Raw genomic sequence first — 20777 nt, forward strand, 5'->3', positions numbered from 1 at the left:
CAGCCTCCAACAAAATTTGCTACAAATAATCCTCAAAAAAAACATCATTACATAGCACTAAAAAACCTTAAATGGCTAGAACTTAAACACACTTCAAACTACCATCAACTTATTACAGCCCATAAACTAATAATCCCCCCCCACCAAAAAAAAGCTCAGCTCTAAAAGGGATACTACGACAGGTTGTGCCTGTGAACTACCCCAGACTAACCCCAACCACCACTCCATCTTCAAAGTTAGTCATTTTATTTAACTTTCTGTAACCTACCCCTACCCATGTAACTATCTCTCTTTTGCTGAGAAATCTCACTGCATATTATCCCACAACTGCCATTTACACTATTTTTTTCTATAGAATGCCACTCCACCCTCTACATACTTTCTCTCATACAAAACTTCCATTCTGAGATAACTTCCACTAACTCTATTTTCTTTAATACAGGCCTATACAACCTTTGTCTTAATGTTTCATGTAATTACTTCTTCTTTCGGCTGCTCCCATTAGGTGTGGCCACAGCGGATCATCTGTTTCCATTTCTTCCTGTCCTCTGCATCTTGCTCTGTCACACCAACCACCTGCATGTCCTCTATCACCACATCCATAAACTGTATCTTAGGCCTTCCTCTTTTCCTGTTACCTGACAGCTTCATCCTTAGTATCTTTTTCCCAATATACTCTGCATCCCTCCTTAGCACATGTCCATACCAACGTAATCTTGTCTCTCTGGCTTTGTCTCCAAACCTTCCAACCTGGGCAGACCCTCTAATATACTTATTCCTAATCCTGTCCACCCTTGTCACAGTACTCCTCTTAAATTTTACCCCTTACCTAAATCCCTTGCTGCATTTGCTGCCTTTATCTGTTCCATTTGATAAACAGTGTATGTATTACGTAATGTGCTTATCTGTATATTTTTTCTGTAACCAGCTACTTCATGAAAAAAATTTACTTCCTTAAATTCATAGGCTACTGTATATTATATAAGGTGTTCTAGAGGCATTCATATAATTGTGTTTTCATCTAAACTCAAAACTATTTTACAAACTGTCATTTTTTTGTCTTTAAATGTACTTGCCAAATATGTGGAGCTTTTCTCCCTTGGCCTCCACAAAAAATGGGATAAACCCCAGTCGGAACTTCCCAGTAAAGAAAGAGAAAGATAAATAAATAATGTTTTTTGGAGAATATAACAAGTTGGCTGAATTAAAAAAAATTCCCTACATAATACTTTGACAGAAGTGTTGGGAGGTACAAACAGTAGTAACTAAGGGCATTTTTAGCTGGAATAAAAGATCTGAATTACCAAGATATAATGAAGGCCTTGGAGGCACAAACAGTAGTATCTAAGGGTATTTATTTAGCTGGAATAAAAAATCTGAATTACCTTTACCTAGACATAAAGAACCACAGTCCAAAAAAGAAAGCCAGTGATTCCCTTTAGTATTTATTAAAACACTTGTGGAATAGCAAAAGAAATCCAATACAATGTTCAGCAAATGCTCTGCCTTGTAGTAGAGTCATCTTCTTCTTCTTCCGTCTTTTTCCGGTTAGGGGTCACCACAGCGGATCACCTGTCTGCTCATGATTGGCACTGGAGTTTTACGGTGTCGAGTTGCCAGTCCGGTGCCCAACCTTCCACAGAAGGCACACACACACTCACACCTAGGGCCAGTTTAGAGTGCCCAATCCAGTACAGCATGCCTTTGGGATGTGGGAGTAAACCGGAGCACCTGGAGGAAACCCACGTGACCACAGGGAGGACATGCAGACTCCGCACAGAAGGCACCCCAGCTGAGGATCGAACCGGAGAACCTCCTGCTGTAAGGCGGCAACGCTAACCGCTGCACCATTGTGGCCGCCCTCTGCCTTGTAGTAGAGTTGTTGCGTCTTTTGGTTTATCCTGGTTAGGGGTCGCCACAGCGGAACTCCGGTTCGCTAATGTTTGGTAGTGGATTTTTATGTGCCGGGTTACCAGCCCTGAAGCACAACCTTCAACGAAGGCACGCCCATTCACGTATGCCTCCACACAGAAGACGCTCTAGTACAGTCCATAAATAAAACAGAATTTCTCTCTCTCTCTTATAGTAGAATACAATCCATAAAAAAAGAGACAAAAAGTATTCCCTCTAGCGCCTCGACCAAAAGCCTTTTCAGAGTATACCTCTTTGTTCCAACAGCATGCCTTATATCCCATATTCAATTAACACTAATTTGATTAGATCCACTTAATTTCAGTGTGCTAATTAAAGAAAAACACTTCCAATGGCATTCTCTGTTTAACCCTATGGGTGCTAAATTACTGAACTTTAAAATTATAACGGATTCCATTTTCCATAACTTACTTTTTTATATTTGAGCCATATTCTAATTTAACCTGTCCTAAAACTGTTGCTTCTAAACTACTTGTATCACTGTTATGTTCTTCTTTATAATGAAGGGCTAACCAAGTACAAAATACCCTAATTCATTGGTCATATAAAACAGAGCTCCACTCTGATTCCATACAGAAAATCAAAGGCTTACCAGTTGAGGAAAGGCCACTTATTATTTTTTTTTTATTAACCACTCTATCCTACAAGCTATTAAATGAAAACTAGATTGTACCTTTAAAAAACACATTAGCAGTCAGAAGTTAATAGTATAACATAAGAAGTCAAGACAAACTAGAGCTTAAGACCCCCTAAACAACAGAAAGAGTAACACAAAACTGTTTCTCTAGTAAGGAATACTCTACCATGCAAAGTACAAAAAACTAGTAAACTAACTCTTTTTTGAAAGGTCTTGAAAGTACATTATCACTAACAAATATAACTGAACATGGTTAGACCTAGTGAAGTTATGCCTAAGCTTTTCTACTATAAATCACACAATGTTCAGCAATATGCAAGTAATGTTACTGCCCTTGTACATAATGTGATGACTTGTATAAGTACCATTCACGTAAAAGCCCAGCTGTAGCAATTACTGAACAGTGTAAGTGGTTGTATTCTTGTACAGAATGCAGCGTTTGTGCAAATATTCATGTAAAAGCAGAACTACAGACGTTACCAAACTATAAATGTTGGTTATAATATAACCTAAATGCAAATGTTAGTTTGAAATGTAACCCAGAATGTAATCCGTTTTGTAAACATTGTTTTGAAAATCTGCTACTACCTTCTGGCTGAGACGTGGCTAAAAATTGTCTTTGGACTAGTTCAATTATTCAGCAAATACATTAATGTGGGGGATGTAATCACAATAAACAATGCAAGATACTGACAATTGTAATACATCTAGTTCACATTACCAAACTGTAATATAAATCTAAAAAAAGCATCTGTCAGAGTATAGCCGAAGGAAGACACAAGCTTCCTCAAAAGTTTTATTGGAGGACAGAAAAGTCACAGAGACAGTTATGGGTGTTGCTCAAACATCACAGCTTCTGGAAATGACTAGTAAACACGCATAATCAATTCAGATTGTTGCATTTCAATAGGCACAGTAGACCACCCTAACCCAAAGCAGTGGAAAAAGAGAGAAAAAGTCACTAATAACCACACCACTCCAGTATGACACTCAAGGCACCAATAAATGCAGTTCCCAAAGTTAGGATGAAATGAAATCACAAACACCAACAGTATGAAAGAAGTTTAATCCACATGAAGCTAGATTGAGCATGTTCGTCTCCTTACAGGAAACTTCATCAGAATTATTTGTTGTAACTTCCTTAACATTTAAGTACACAGCACTGACATCCCAATTGGCTATAAACATTTAAACTCCACCCAAAAAAAAAAAAACTTTATATACTCAATATACAAAATTTTATATATTAAAAAAAAAAAAGGTCTTTTAAAAACTTAGTATAACATACATTTCTATAAATACTTTATATAAATTGTGTGTGTGTGTGTGTGTATGTATGTGTATATATATATATATATATATATATATATATATATTTTTTTTTTTTTAATTTGTGTGCCTTAAGTTTTAAAGCTGGAATCAGTGAAATATGGTCGTTCAAACCTGGGAAAACACAGGCATCAAGGAGTAACTGCCAGATTAATTCCTTATATTCTAACCTGGTTTTCCAGTCGCCTCCCCTATCAGTGTGTTCCACTGACTCCAAAACCCAAAATTTTAAATCTTCTGTCTGACAATTCAAAGTATGCCTATATAAGGCATTGGTTTCCATCTTCCGATTTATCTCATGCAAGTGTTAGTATATCCTTTGTCTCAGGGTACATTCCATTTTGCCTATATAAAATGCACAACAGGTGGTACAATATGCAATATATAAGACCCCTTTGGGTTGACAGCTATAATACTGAGTAGCTCTAGATCTAAAGGGTGGTCTAGGAAGATGCAATTCCTCAAGATTAACTAAGAAAGCACACTGGGAACTCCTACCACATTTGTAGGTTCGCTTCTTAGTCCTACCTACATTCTCATCATCCTATATGCCTTTTTCAAAAATATCCTTCAAGTTGCAATTCCTCCTAAAACTAAATTTTAGGCTTCTATTAAATACTTTCAGACTATTTGACATCTTCCTAAAAATTTCCCATTTTTTATTCAAAATCTCTCTAACCAAACTCGTGTCTAGGTTAAAAAGTTGTCACCAAATATGAATGTACGTGGTCTGCAGTGTTATTAGTGTTTGAATTCCCAATTGGGTTGCCCCCTATCTTGACCAGAGGAAATGGGTTATTTAATAATGGTAAATATTTTATCCCCCATCCAGATAGTATTTCTTCCTTCAATGATATTATTAACTCATCTGGGTATCCTCTCTCTCTCTACAAATAAAGTTCATACATACTCTAACTCAGTAACCAAATTATCCCGAGCAGATGTCATACTGCCTGCACCATCTGACCTTTGACTATATTCCTCTTTTATGCCAAGGGGTGACAAATAAGAGTCAGAAAAACAACTCTTTCTGTAAACTTTGGACACAAATCTATTATTAGTGTTGTCTTTCATTATATTAACATCCAAATAATGCACTTCCTCCTTTTGTATATCATGTGTAAACTCCAAAAATTCAGTTGTATTATTTAAATAATGAATAAATAGAGCTATCAAATCTTTGGGTCCCTGCCATACAATAAAAACGTCATCCAAAAAGTGAAAATACTTCCTTACATATCTGTTGTACTCAGATTTAAACACGGATCGTCTTTCCCAATACAACATAACATTGGCGAAAATGGGGGTACACAATGTGCCCATTGCCACCCCATCTAACTGGTGATAATATTCCCCATGAAAATATATAAAATTATTCCTTAGGACTAGCTCCATATTTTCCAACACTAATATAAATTAATGCTCGTTTAAGAATTTGAACTCAATCATCATTTCTTCAAACCACTCAAGTTCCCAGTCATGGAGAAGGACCGAAAACAAATCCTTTACATCTACAGTGATGAAATAAAATTCAGGATTAATTCCAGATCACTCATCTTAATGAGAAAACTCCATGAATCAATCAAGATGTGTGGGGAGTCTTTATAAAAAGGTTTTAATTTTCTATCAACATATATAGCTAAAGGTTGGGTTTTTGATCCATCCGATGTAACCACTGGTCTCAAAGGCGGGTCCCTTTGGTCCTTATAGACCTTAGGAATCCCAAAAATACCTGGAATAAATGGTTTTGGTACTCTAAAAAAGCAAACTTTTTTTTATCTATCAACCCTTGCATCAAGTTGTCATTTAACAACATATCAATTTTACTATACGCAATGTTAACTACATTGCGAGAGACTATTGAGTACCTATTATCAGTGTTCAACATTTCCATCGTTTTAACTGTATAAACCCAGTATTCCATTAATACTGCCCCACCAACTTTATCAGGTTTCATGATTCTCACTTTTTTGTTACAGGTCAATTCCCCAAATACTTTTACTACCTCTGTTGTAAGGTTGCTCCTGTAATATCTCTGTGAACTAACAGACTTCCTCACATCATTAACTACCAAAGTTTCAAAATGTAATAGTTTGTGGTGAAGCAGTAGATTAGAAGTGCTAGTCCTACTCAAAATCTTATCATGGTTCTCTTGGGGGTGCTCACTGAATATCACCTCTAAATTAAGTTTACGGATAAACATCTTTATATCCAAAATAGTGTTAGGTAAGTTATCTTTTCTAGCCGGTACACAGGTGAATCCCTTTTTAAATAAACTGAAGTGGCTATAAAATTGGTATGTCCGTGTAGTTAAAAATATGGAAATTATCTTGTGTCAACATCACATTGCCGTTGGTGGTAACTCAGCGTATCATTTCCTGGTCCTAACCCAGTTGACCTATCTCCCATAGTCATATGGTGCAATTCTTCATACATCATGGATAGGGTCTATGTATGCCCTGAGGTCTGGGGTGTTGGGGAGGTGAGCTCTCCTCATTTGAGCATATGTTGGTTGGGACCCTAAACTCCTGATCCTTTCCGATCTCCATGGTTCCTCGCTCCCTAAAGGGATCTCTTCCTGTGTAGCAGTGTTACTGTTTTCTATATTCTGATGGCCTACATACCTGTAGCTAGTATTGCGGTAATTACTATTATAACTGCCATGAGTGTAGTTTTTTGTTATTATTATTTCTTTTACCAACCCCATTCATCCCCTTTGGAATAATATACGCTTTTCCTTCTCTATAATCCCTATCCAGTTTTCTTTGAAGTTCTTATGAAAAGTTTTATCAACATCTTGCAACACAATCGGATAGTCTTGTTTATATTCATTAATTGAAAACATCAGATCTTCGTGAATTTTCTTATTCAACTCATCAATATCATGCCTACGTTTTTCCAGACACACCATTTCTTTTAACAATGGCCCTCATAAGAGCTAGACCCTCCTCCAAAACAGCTGAAAGAAAATACATTTTACCTAAAATTTCAAGGAACACGTACCACATGAAGAGTAAGATACATGAGAAGTCCAGTAGCCCTTATCACTACAAGAATCATACCTTTCTACCAATTGTCAGGGGCGTCCCTATTTTTGACTCGGATTTTGGCCATGTTCCACTTAATCCGTCCTATACCTTGGAGGTCGGGACTTTTTGGAGAAAATGTAGTGAATTACACTTAATAAATGGAAACAATCATTAAGCGTTACAGACTTCTTTTACTTCAGAAAATGTATATTAATTCACATCCTTTAATTTTGTCTATTCTATCAATTTAATATTACTAATATTTTAACAAACATGTTTGTCCCAAATTGGCACTGATTATTTCTGGATTTGTCTCTGATGCTTATCCCGATTCATTTGAGAGTTACGATAACGGTGGCATTCACAAGAAAGTATGTGTCAACAGATTAAATTATTGGGCATCTTGCCTTATTTACCTCGTTCAAGTCTGAAAGCGCAGCTCTAGTTAAGTTACAGGTTCACAGCTGCAGAAAATGAGGGCAAATGTCAGATGAAAAACTCGGAACAACAGGATGCAGCTTGCCGGTATACTACAAAAAACATTATAAACTCCTGATAACTTGTTGCTGCATTTGTTTACCAGTGTACTTAGAGCAACCACCAAGTACATCACACTTCGCCTCATGTACAGCAGTAAAATCCCCCCGAACCAACTTTCTTACCTTCCCAGTTACACTCAAACGGAACTTCTAACAATAGTTATGAAAACATACGATGACATCACACAAGAAAACAGTTCTTCCCAGCTGGGTTTTATCTGCTCACATATCCAATCTGGCAGATAGAAAAGTCTGTAAACTACCACATGCAGTCTGATATCCATATGTGCAAATAACAAAGGCACAGAATAATATACTGAGATATTCGGCTGAAATTGGCTATCACGAGCACAAATTCATCCTCAAGAAAGTAACAGTGCCCCTCCCTCCATCTCTCGGTTCGCTGTTGCTAGGTGGGAGTGTACACATACTCCTTCCGGTGTTACAGACACTGACTGGGTACCAACTTCCAGGTCAGCTGTGGGAGACGCTGTTGCTGATCTAGTTGGCTGGGTTCTTTCTCTTGTTTTCACTCTTAGTACAAACAAGAGTCAGTACAGATAGGCAGGATAGCTACTGGTACACTGAAAGGGAGGAAGAGCATGGATTGTCTGCACCCGTGAAAGAAAGCCGGCAATCTCAGGCCAGAGCTGGACTTTTTGTCTGCTGTAAGTTTATATAGCTCAGTAAGATTTTTTTTTATTTTTTATTTATTTTTTTGAGGGCGTGGTAATGATACTTTTTGTAATGTGGTTGAGTGCTGGCGTTTTGTTTGTTTATCTTCCACCTTCTCTTCTGTATTTTTAGTGTACAACAGAAACTCAAGTCATCGTGGAAACAGGGACTAAGTTCTGAATTTACTAGCTGGAAATGTTAGTAGATCTTGTTGTCATGCAACCCCAACAAAACTGTTTGGGTGCTGGAAGCATACCAAGCGGGCATAATCGCACGCAGATTTTTTTTGCAGATTGTTGACAGATATCGTAAGCATTTGTATCCATTGTGCATATTACTGCAAAGTATTTGGACTTGTGAGAATACCAAATTGACAAGCGTGTCACTCTTTTATGGTATAAGTAAATCAGTTGTTGTACGGATTGGGAGGCCTCTTGAAGTCCGTATTTTTGTAAGAAGCTTTGGAAATCAGTGCTGAATCTATGATTTTTTGCATTCCTTTTATTTCACAGAGTTCCTGCTATTGTATTTATTAATAATATGAAAATGCCAGTCTTTTGTCCAGTTGAAAAGCAGCGTGAGGAAGAGTACTGTATGTGACAACTGTTATTGTTCAGAAAAGTGTGTCTAAACTGTGGTAGTGCTTTAAGTGTTAACATTATTATGTATCCATATAAAACTTTATGCATAGCTGTGACTGCTAGAACTGTGTAGAATAAATGCATTTTAAATAATCTAGTGACCACAAACGGTGCTATTCGTTTTCTTTAGCAGGATAACTATGCTTAGGTGAGTGACTGATTTAGTGAATGAAATAACAGAAGTTGCAAAACCTGTTGTGTATTTATTCATTTCAGATGTGTTTTACTTTGTAAGTCAAGTTTATGCCTATTTAACACTGTGAAAGTCATAACTATATTTACACCACTTTTGAAATGTGAAGTATTTACTGTGCTGATTTACTATCACCTTTCTCTTGAAAAAATGCTGACTTCATCTGCAGATACCATAATGATGAGCTTAATAGTAGTTGGTAGTAGATGGAGGTAATTTGTCAAGAAAGTTTATGTCCTTGTAGTGTATTTAAGGGTTAACTGTAAAATGATCTTCCCTTTTTGTACCTTTTAAAGTAGAATGGATCTTGCTGAGTGGAGAATTCAACCATATGGTGTTATAGCATATTACCTGTATAGTGTGAGAAGACTAGCATACATTACTTCATTGTCTGAGTTAGAATGCATTGTTTGGATGTTAATTTGTGAACAGTTTGATAGTTTGTAGACTATAAACAACTGTTTTTCATTATATTTATTGTTGTAAATCTCTTCCTTAAAACTGTTAGTACATTCCATTGCTGGCAAATGGAAGGCAAGGCTGAAATTTTGAGCTGTTGTGTAGTAAATTGGATCTGCTTTAATGTAAATAATAAATATAGAGGAAGATGTCATTTGGTCTGTGAAAACATTTAGCTTTCACTGATTGCTAATTAGAAATAGGTAGTGATGTCATCTGTTTTTTAACCTATGGAAGAAGTTGGCGTGTTATTTAAGTGGAATGGTTTATTTTTTGTGTTTTAAAGTCTGATGAAGCTGTTGGTGAAAGCGCTAACTTTTAATTAAACTTGGTCGCCTGTACTAGTCTGTGTTCCTGATTTTTGTTACGCTGTTTGGTGTATGGTTTATATAATCAACACTACAGTTTTGGCATCGTTGAACACATTACGTATCTTGGATTTATTTTGTGACCTAGGAGTTGTGACCATTTATAGTGGATGTACTCAGTGTTTTTGAACTTCATAGTCGCCTAGGAGCCGTGGATAACTACTGTGGTCTTCAGTTGTTTTTTGTACTTTATTCTAATCTTACCACAGGAGTTTTTGCCGTTTGGTGGAGCATTTGTTTTTTCTTATTACTTTGGTCTGTGAAAACAGTTGAATCAAGCTTAGTCCTGTACTAACATTTTGGCTGCCCTGAGCTGTTGAAGCTTAACGTTAATGTATACATTATTTTGTTATAGGCACATAATTGCTATAGCATTTTAAAAACAAGATTGTCCTGTAACTCTCTAGTTTTACTTATAAACTTTACCAAGTTCACTATTTTATATCTTTTATGTAGCCCTGGTTTGAAAATAGCATAGAGAATTAAAGCTCTGAGCTATTAACAAGCTGTTTCCAATGGTCCAGGGTTTGATTCCCTCAGCTTCTGTTTGCCTAACTGTATTACTCTGAACAAGCCATTTAACCAGACAGCGTTCCCAAGATGAGTCTGAAAAGGGACCATGTGAAGCAGCAGTCTACCCCTGATAACATACAAATAAATGTCTGTAGTGCAAAACAAATTTGGTATTAATACCCAAATTTTAAAGAGAAGGAAACTGGTAGATTCTAAAGGTTTGCAAAGTATACATATTAATGACGATGTATGTTCTCATTTGACAGACTTTGATTTGCTGTTCTTGTATGTATTTGGAAAAAGAGTAATAGCGTAATGGTGTTAAACATTGAAGTGGACTCAATTAATATCCCTAGAGGGATTGTAATTCTGATTAGCTGCTTATTGACATATCTTTTATTTATGATTGTGTTTTCATTGCCTACTTGGATTTTTTTTATTAATTCAAATATTAAGTAACATTATAATGTGTTTGAGCTTGCCATAGCACAGACCTTAAAGGGGAACTCTTCCGTTTTTCTCCATTAACTAACAGTTCATACTGCCTTCTTTCAAAAAGATTCTGACTAGTTTAGGTATACTTTACAACAGAGAACTGTTTTGATCCTACAGTCCTCCCCCACTTTTCAACTTTTTTTTGGGAAAGTGATTCTCTTTTTGGTTGTTTCTTCCTACCCATTTTAAGAAGGCATAATAAAAGAACTTGGATGGCGATTTGATTTGAGTGGTGTTGATACAGAAGTTCTTATTAAATTTCCCAGTTGCATGCTTTAATAAATATATATGAATTACTTCGACTCTTCTGTCAAAATAAATGCTGATTTACCTCTGATATTTTATCGTGTATGTTTGTTAATCTGTCTTGTAGCATATTTAAGTAAAACTAAGCAGTAGGCACCAAATTAAGTTTAAAATAATATTGTTCACCACATCTTACTGACGTAATACCTAACATAAAAAATAACCGTTTTCAGTATGGGTAAAAAATATAGTAACCAGATTGTAATCTGGATTGATAAGAGAACTTTCCATAAAACTATTGTATGTAGTATTACAGTCCTATATTATTACACATTCTCAGTGCTGTTCCATGTATTAGTCGAGATTCCCAACAAGTACTACTACAGTTCAAATGACAAAAAAAAAAAACAAAAAAAAAATGTAATTATATTTGTCAAATAACAGGGACCCTCTGTGATGCCTTACAAACAGCCAAGTTACCAGTTCAAGCTAGATTTTTTTTTTTTTAAATATCCTTGCATACAAACTACTAAATGAAAACAACCACCCACCCACATCAGAAGCACTTAATACAATCTAAGAGGAGTCAAGACAGCCTGCAAATCTACAGACCCCCATATACCCTGCCAACAGTAGAAGAGCCTTCTGCAAAATAGCTAAGTGGTATGGAATACCAAATAAACTACATACAGCAAGCAAATTCATATACGTTTTTAAGCCTACTCAAAGGTCTTGTTTTAAGCCTACTGAAAGGTCTCCTTAACAATAAATGTAAGTGCAACTGCTTTAGGGATACAGGTTGATCCTTAGCTAGCTAACAAAACTGTACATTCAGTATACAGCCTGTGTTGCTTAGGAGTGTAGACAGTCATGTAATCTTTGTAAATAAAATAAATATTTGTTTCATGTATCAAACTGTGTCTGCGGTATGTCCTGTTACAAAATGCAACCTGAATGTGTGTTAGAATGTTGCATCTTTGTCACATTATTAAATGTAACCTGAGTGTGTGTTAGACTGTCATGTTACTGTTGCCAAAGTGTAATGTAAATGTGATCAGAATGTTGCATCTGTGGTATGCTACTGTAATATAAACTAATGTAAATGCTGTTACAGTGCTATATCTGCCATACTTAGAAATTTCAACTTCAGTCTCTGTTTTCAAACTTCAAAAAATGTATATTTGCTGAATAATAGAACCTAGCAGCTGTGTTTGAGGTGTGTGTCAGAGAGCTTTTCCCATCTTTTAAGGTTTGGTTAATGTATATCAAGGTGTTTCAGGTCTGCATGGTCAGTGGTCCAATTCTTACAAATCTCCAAACCACAGTAAAGTCTAAACTCAAAGCATGCTGTAATAAGATTACAAAGTTCGCTTCTAGTGCAACACACTTGATTCACTACTGCATTGCTCTTCATTCATTAAACTGATTTGAATTCCCCATCACCTTGACTACCTTCAGCTAATTACAGTACATAATGTAAACCCTTTGCTTGTCCTTCCTTAACAACATTCTCCCTCGCTACCACCCTAACCGATCCCATCACTCTACATCTCATCTCCATCTGTAAACCCAGTAAAGCTCCTGGTCTCTACCTGTACTTCTACACTGTTGCAAAAACTGGAACTCCATCCCATTAGATGTAACCCAAACCTACAAACATTCCAAGCCTCTGTAGAGGCATTCCTATCCAATACCTGTCTCTGCTGTTTTTCCACTCCTGGATCATGTCTTGCCCGCTCCTCCTCCTCCTTATCAGTATTTTCTGATCTGCATTCCCTGTTTTAATTTTAATTAGATATTGTACTTGTGCATTTTCCTGTAATAGTACATGAGGAGGAAGAACAAGTTATTAGTACTATTGTTGTTCGAAGGTCTCTCTGGAATGCATCTCAGCATTTTGTATCCTTGATTGTAAACTGCAAATATTTCTACAATCTGAAATATATTGTAGGCTTATGTATGAGGAGCTGTTCTCCTAAGGCCTCCCCTGAAAATAGGTCTTCTAGGCCCAGTCAGACTTTCCCAGTAAACAAATGACAATAAATATATTACTGCCATTATATGATGGGTGTGACCAGTATTGTTGTCTTTTTAAGGAGCAGATGAAAACAGTGTGGCATCTCGCCATTATGACATTGTCCATGCCCACACTTTTGTTTGCCCTGCCTGTACACCATGAAGTCTGCTTGCATGCTATGAGATTAATAAGAAGACCTTACTCAGACATTACCTGCTTTGTTTTCTTTTCAAATTCTAAATATTATGTAATAGAAGCTTTCATTTCTTTACAATGAGTTTACACTCTGGGCTGACTGTAAATATGGTCAGGTGGGATCAGTGCTCTACCCTAGTTAACCAATACAAATAACTAGAACCTAGCATAAGAGTGGCAAATTAACCAATAGCATATGTCTTTTTTATCATTTAACTGTAATTCAGTAATAGTATTGTGGTTAATGATCTGTGTTTCAATATTGGTGCCATGGTGAAGTGATATTTTAAGTTATACAGTTGCATCATAATGTAAACTTCTCACGTTGACAGCAAAGTGACAATTGGTACCTTAAAGAACATATTGCTTGTGGGTGACTGCACAACTGAAAGCATGTTCTCACATTTTTGGTATGTTGGCTATAAACTCCAAGTTTGACAAAACTACAAAACAACTTCTGTGTTTATTTTGGAGCTATGTGATGTTTTACTGATTATCTTAAAATTCTCTTAATCACTGTGATCGATTTATGCTTAAGAAAAGTGACAAAGTATTATATATGATCAAAATTTGTTTTCATAGTTGTATTGCCTGAAGCTAGACTGAAGGGGTTCATATTTTTTTATTTGCCTATGCTACCAAAGTTAGAAGGGTTAGTACCAGTCACTGCCCATTCTAGGTTTATATTTGGACTCCAGTGCTCCACTTTAAAATAGGAAGTGTGTCCCTTACAAGTCATAATGCCTTCACTTGACTGAAAGATGGTGTTATATTTTTCATCTACTGATTTTCAAAATTAAAGAAAGGGTGGTAGCTTTTATGTACTTTTTCCCAGCTGCAGTTTGACTTTATTGGTAGTGTCTGTGTTTGAAGCAAAGATTGCTTTATAGGTGGTGTGATATGATGTGCGAATTCATTCAGCTAAAAAGCGTATGTCATAATGTAGATTGTTAGCCACAAGTTGTACCTGCACCATCCTGTTTCCCTTTTCCTCATTTGTTACCATTTGGTCAGTGCTACATATTCTGAAAGTGAAAGGGCAGACACCTGCACATAGCCAGCATGACTTGCTTAAATTATTTTATTGTATCACTAAAAGGTCTTTCTGGAGATATCTTATTATGGAGACTGAGGAATTTCCTTGGCTCCAGAGCTTATCTGAAATCATCCAGTGTTGGTTTGTAATTCATTATGCAACTACTTGGTAAGGGGATATTTATTTTGATTTTTTTGTTTCATATTTTACCGCTGTCTGTGTGTTAGAAGAAATGGCTAGATTTTTAGACTGGCAAACTCTAGTCATCCCAAGGGGCCTAATTAGCAGTAAGTTCACATAGACTGGAGACAGGACAACCCAGAGCTCATCTGAAACCATCTAGTGTTGGTTTGTGATTTTTATTGTACAACTGTGTGATAAGAGAATATATTTATTTATTTTACTTCTATTTTTTTCTGTTATAACATGGTGCAGCTGCAAGCAATATCAAGCCTTTTAGTGTGACTGGCACAATTGGTATGGGTAGGTCAGAGTGATGACTTAATTTTTATTTATTTTATTTTACATTTGTTTACCGGGTTAGTCTGACTGGATACATATCCCTTTTCAGCAGAGACCCGGGGAGAAAAGCTCCACAATTAAATAGAACAAACAATACATAGTCTAAGATCAGAAACATTCAAAATACAGATAGATTGAATACAAGTATATTCTATTAAATTCCACAATTACAATGTTGAGTAGATACCCAAATATTTAGATAGGTTGAGAAGTAAAGAGGTTTGCGCTTTTAAGCACAAGGGAGAAGGCTATATCTTCATTGACAAGTCAAATCTATGGTTATAGGAGAGAGCAGTCAAAGAGAAGCGGACGTGTATAGAGAATAAGTTTAAGTGAAACTAGTGAGTTTTGGGTGAGGAAGTCCTGTAGATAATAAAGAGTGGGTTGTAGGGAGCCATAGGGTTAGTCAGGATTGTCACAAGGGCATAGCCAGTGTGCCTTAAGAAATGACTTGAGACTAGTTTAAATGGCTGAGTGAAGTTGTTAGTCTAAGGTTATTGGGAAGGGAATTCCATAGCCTTCCAATAGAATTGGCATAGAGAGCATCACCTCCCAAGTTATTTGATTTCATTGTTTGTACCAGGACACTATTAGAAGATCGGAGGCAGTTAAGGTTGGAGTAGGGGGTCAGGAGTTTGTTCAGAGAGGGTTTTTTTTTCTGGTTCCTTAATTATTTTAAATGCTTCCGTAAGTTGGTTAAATTTTAGAAGATTAGGTCATTCTAACCATTCAAGTTTCTTTAGGTTGAGACAGTGATGAGTACGGTAAGGAGACCCAGTCACAAATTTAGCGATGTGGTTCTAAGCAACTGAGAGTTTGTTGAGCTCATTTTTATTAGCACTCGGGGAAGGATACAGTAGAGTGGAGAGAAGGTGAGTTTGCGCTATAGTTAATTTGGTATAAGGAGTTAGAAAGTTCTTAATTCTGTGCATAGAACCTAGTTTCTTGTTAATTGTCTTAATAGTTTGAGTAATATGAACATCAAATTTAAGCTTGTGATCAATAGTAACACCTAGTAGTTTAGTGTTGGTGACAGGTTCAATGATGGTGCCATTAATGGATTGAACATGAAAGATCTTATTATTAGAATGAGGCGGATATTGGCCTGAGGGGATTCCTGTGGTGGGGAAGATTAGAAGTAGCTTAGTTTTTATGGGATTTAGAATGAGTTTCCGTTCTGAAAACCATTTTTCAACTGCCGCGAAGCAGTGTTGGGTGGCTATTTGGAGATTATGGAGAGAGACATCAGAACAAATCAGGGTGGAGTCATCTGCATATTGGATGCAGGTGGCTTTGGGGATGACTGAGTGGAGGTCGTTTATGAATACAGAGAAGAGAAGGGGACCAAGTATAGAGCCTTGGGGAACTCCTATGGTATTTGGTAGCAAGTGTGATAGTTTGCTTTGCCACTGGACTGCTTGTTGTCTACCAGAAAGGTAAGCATCAAACCACCGTAGGACTAGGTTATCAAGGTGAAGGGATTTAAGGGTGTGGAGCAATAGTTGGTGATTGACCATGTCAAAGGCTTTTGACAAGTCAAGAAAGAGAGCAGAAGTTATAAATTTGTTGTTCCGATTGTTATTTACTGAATCCACAAAGGAAAGGATGGCAGTGGTAGTGCTATGATGGGGGCGAAACCCATGTTGGGTTTTAGAGAGAAGATTGTTTAGGGTGAGGTAGTGTAGGAGTTGCTTGTGAACACACCTTTCCATAATTTTTGCTATGGGTGACAGAATTGCTATAGGTGACTTGCTTCCCCAGTACAAGATGAGCTCAGCATACTTGTTTGTGTGATTTCCTCATACAATTTGAAATGTTACTGTTTTAATTTATTTAAATTCTGTAGTCACTGATTTTTGGTGATTCTCTTCTTTTAAAAATTCATTTTGTAGTGGAGAATGGAGTCCTTGAATTAGTATGCTATTGATTTCTTAAAGCACAAGTATCTTGCTTAGTATATTAAATGTTGTATACGTGTGTGTGTGTGTGTGTGTGTGTGTCTCTAGGTAATATCTGGTAACATTGGAGACCAGTGTTCCTATTTTGAAGACCTGGATTATTTGCTTACTGTTACTAGCAACCGCGGTGGTGGTACTGCGGTAGCGTTGTCGCTTCACAGTAACACGCTGTCCGGTTCGATTCACAGCTAGAGCGTCTTCTGCGTGGAGATATGCGTGAATGGGCATACCTTCGTTGAAGGTTGTGCGTCAGGGCTGGTAACTCGACATGTAAAAAAATCAACTACCAATCATTAGCGGACCGGAGTTCCGCTGTGGCGACCCCTAACCGGGAAAAGCCGAAAGACACAGACTAGCAGTAAATCTAGACTTACTGATGATGATTGCACTCATGCAATTGGCACAGCTTGAAAACTGCTGTTGCATGTGTTAATAACGGAGCTGATGAGATAATATTGGGAAAATAGTGCAAATAGAAAGCATTTGGGAAAGAAAGTGTCCACTGTCAGTAAAGATCATTCAACCCCTATTAAACATGATAATACAGATGCCAACTTTGTAGTTCTGGATACAAGTATTCTGTAGTTTGGGAATTCAGAGCATGTAGAAGGAAGAAGTTCACAATTGATAACTAGGAAGAAAATTAAATTGATGCCTTTAATGCAAGGAAAATGTATACTAAAAAGGACACTGATTTGCATATTATAGTGAGTGATACCATTGTTCAATCACAAAACATTTGTTCTACAGAAATTTACATCAATTTAACAGCAGAGAAGGTAGAAAAAAAGAAACAAGGAGCAGACTAAAAGAAATAAATGAACCTAGAAGGACTAATGCATTACTTTAAGAAAAAAGAGGAGAGAGACTGACGTTGACAACCTTGCTCAAGCTGTGCAATAACGAAGACAGCTGGATGAGAATTGTATGTCTGCAAATAAAATAAGCAATGAAAGCAGTGAGATTAATAAGAGTAATATTGATTAAGATCTTTCCTTTGTAACAGTTCACAGAAAACTCATTACTGAATTAGAAGTAGGAGATTCTTCATATCTGCTCAGAAATTTTATGATAGTAATTTGGAGATTCAGTTATTAGAGGAACTGACACATTTGCAGAGAGGGTAATTTTTAATATTGAATAGTGTTATGCTTGCCAGGAGCAAAATACAAAATGTGAGAAAGGTCTTTGAATACCTTAATGTAAGGAAGCATGGATCTGTTTTTATTCATGTTGGTTCAAATGATTTCATCCGCAGGGACTCTCTTGATTGTTAATAGGGAGCTTACAGCTGTCTTGCATAACAACATAGCTCATACAGGTTTTGATGATGTGAGATGTCCGCTCTGCCAGAGAGTGTAGGACAGTGCATGTGTAGCATATGCCAGCATAGTTAGCTGGAGTTTTGTAGCGAATTGTGTGTCATTTGAATATCAAACTGATTTGTAAAGTTGTTTGTGTTAAAAAATCAACAGTGTCCCTTGCTGGACCAAAAAGAAATATACTTGTGTATCAGACTATATTGTTATAACTGATAAAATGTATATATTTTAACAGAGGATACTGGAAGTGAAGTGTTTTAAGCTCAGCCCAGATAACCTTAAGAAAAATAGCCTGAAATTAAACGTCTTGGTTTAGGCCTTAACTATTTTATCTCGCAGGTCTGAATGCAGCCATTCTGCTCTGTTGTCCTTGTTGGTGAACTAATTCCTACCCTGGGGTGCCTGAGAATTGCTTGTTAGTTTCTGCAGGAAGATTGGGAATGAAATATTGAAATTGTTTTACAGTTTCCAGATACTGTAATAAATCTTGGCTAAAGTTCTGTGTGTATATTGTGACACATCCGTGCCAGATCCTGGCTCAGTTTCTATTTCTAGTGAGAGGGTATTGTGGGAACCACAGAGTCAGAGCCAGGTGATCAGATGTCGTCTTTCTGTAGCCAGCACTGAAATTGTATTTGAATACTAGTGAGAGATGTGAGGTGTGCACTGTGCTTTTGGACCTGACAGGACAGTCATCTATGATCCTCTTGCAATGCTTTAGTAAGTAACTAGGGAACAGTAACTCTTCAGTCAGTTAGAAAAAATGTAGCGAGATTAGCTGAACATATATTTTGTTCTGTATATTTCTGACACTTTTTCCATCTGTGTGTGTTGATTTTTCTTTAATATTTCTTCTGATTAAAACTCTGGTGTTTATTGTAAGTAGATGTTCAGTATTTTCATGTTTTCAATATTTTCATGTTTATTATTAAATATATCTAAACCTTTCAGTGTGGTTGGTCTTTTGGAAAATATTTAACCTTTGAGAGTACTTGCATTTATTTAGTGGAAATGTGGCTCCACATTCCTGAAAGTCTTGCTGCTTGGTTAAACACTACCATTTGTAGAAGTATTTTAATAAGTGTAATTGGGTACCCTGGTAAGATCCTTAAAGTAACTAACTATGGGTGTTCTGGAGGCAGTAAATCTTCTCTTTATAGTCCGGGTGAAGGTGACAAGAGTGGTTAAGATGTGCCAGCCTTTCCCAGGTGTTTGTGTGTGACTGGAGTGCGTGCTCTTAAAGGAAATTGTACTCTGTACAGAGAGCTCCATCTGAAAATACTGTGTATCTATTTTTCTCACAGTGAACATTTCTCACTGGTGAAGATTGAAGCTCCTTGATCACTGGCTCAGAGGAGGGACTTCACACAGGTATTGGGACATATTTTTCACAAATCACATATAGAAGGTTGAGTGAGGGCAGTATTAATGAAAATGTTTTGACTAAATACCTACATAAAAAATTGGCTCATTTTAAATATTTAAAAATATGTAGCACATCCAAGCATAATTTTCGATGCACACTTATTTAGAGATGGTGGAGTCCACCTGGCAAGACGAGAGAAAATATTTTGTGCATTAGATATGTTGCTACATTTTGACTTAACACAAGACAGGATTTTTGCCAGGTCCAAGTATGGCAGCAGCATAAAGTGTTTGTATTGTAAAATTTTCTACATTCCCACAAGATTGACCTTATTGTTTGTGAAAGATGATTAAAGGACAATGACAGGAAACCAGTTCTCTCAGGGTATAAATGTTTTTATTGCAACAGACATTCTAAAAACAAAAATAGTGCGGGTGTTATGATTGGGATTAAACGTTATGGGATCTTTGAATATTCAGTGTTTCATGATGGCACTAATACTGTGGCTTGTGTAACTGTCACAATGAAGATAACCCTGGAACAGCTGACAATTGTTAGAGTGCAAAGACCACCAAGTCAAGTGCTGATGACCTGGAGGAAGTTGTGCATTTCTTGCATGAAATAGAGGAGGGAGAAATAATGTTGCCTAGGGACTTAAATTTACCAGAAATGGACTGGAGTAATTTTGATTCAACAACATTAGTAAGGAAATTATATGCAATGTATGTTCAGGAACAAGAATTGCTGCAGATTTTTTTTTTTTTTACAAACTACCAGGGAACAGAACATACTGGACATTGTGTTCCTAAGAAAATTAGTGTTGTGGTCATGAGGTTATAAAGGTTAAACTACTGCTAAATAATTCTGTCAAACTAAAATGTAAACCACTGCACAGGAAATTAATAACAGATTATAGAAGCAAAGCAATCCCTATGTAAAATCTAATTGTAGTTATGCGTTCAGTGGAAAGACTGCAGAAGAAATGCGGCACATTTTGAAAGTGAAGTTGTTTTATTGCAAAATATAAAAATATTTAACATCTAGAGCTAGACATACAAACTCAGGAGGATAAGGTTCCATAAAAATACGATACTTAAGATGAGGGATAAAATATAAGAAATTTTAAAGCAGGGTCAAACTATAACTTTGAAAACTGAAATAAACTGGACAGAGAATTTTAAACATAATGTGAATCAAGAAAATTTTGAAGAAAGTTTGTATGAATATATTGAGCATAATAGGAAACCATTTTATAGGTAAATAAATCTGGTAAGGGTGAAGACATAAAAATCGATTAAAACTGTT

At 36.5% G+C, this 20777-nt stretch overlaps 2 protein-coding genes across 2 annotated transcripts in view; one reads left to right on the forward strand and one right to left on the reverse strand.

Moving 5' to 3' along the window:
• KRIT1 (KRIT1 ankyrin repeat containing) overlaps positions 1-7957 on the reverse strand; it is a 772078-nt gene extending 764121 nt beyond the window's left edge. The window contains exon 1 of the mRNA XM_044066350.1: positions 7590-7957. The gene's annotated coding sequence lies outside the window, so the exon portion shown is untranslated. The remainder of the gene's footprint in view (positions 1-7589) is intronic.
• Positions 7958-7966: 9 nt separating this feature from the next.
• Positions 7967-20777, forward strand: part of ANKIB1 (ankyrin repeat and IBR domain containing 1) — a 2275843-nt gene continuing 2263032 nt past the window's right edge. Inside the window, exon 1 of the mRNA XM_044067672.1 lies at positions 7967-8134. The gene's annotated coding sequence lies outside the window, so the exon portion shown is untranslated. The remainder of the gene's footprint in view (positions 8135-20777) is intronic.

This window comes from Protopterus annectens, chromosome 3.part1 (genome assembly GCF_019279795.1).
Source record: "Protopterus annectens isolate FY-2018-M chromosome 3.part1, PAN1.0, whole genome shotgun sequence".
NCBI classification, from domain to species: Eukaryota; Metazoa; Chordata; order Ceratodontiformes; family Protopteridae; genus Protopterus; species Protopterus annectens.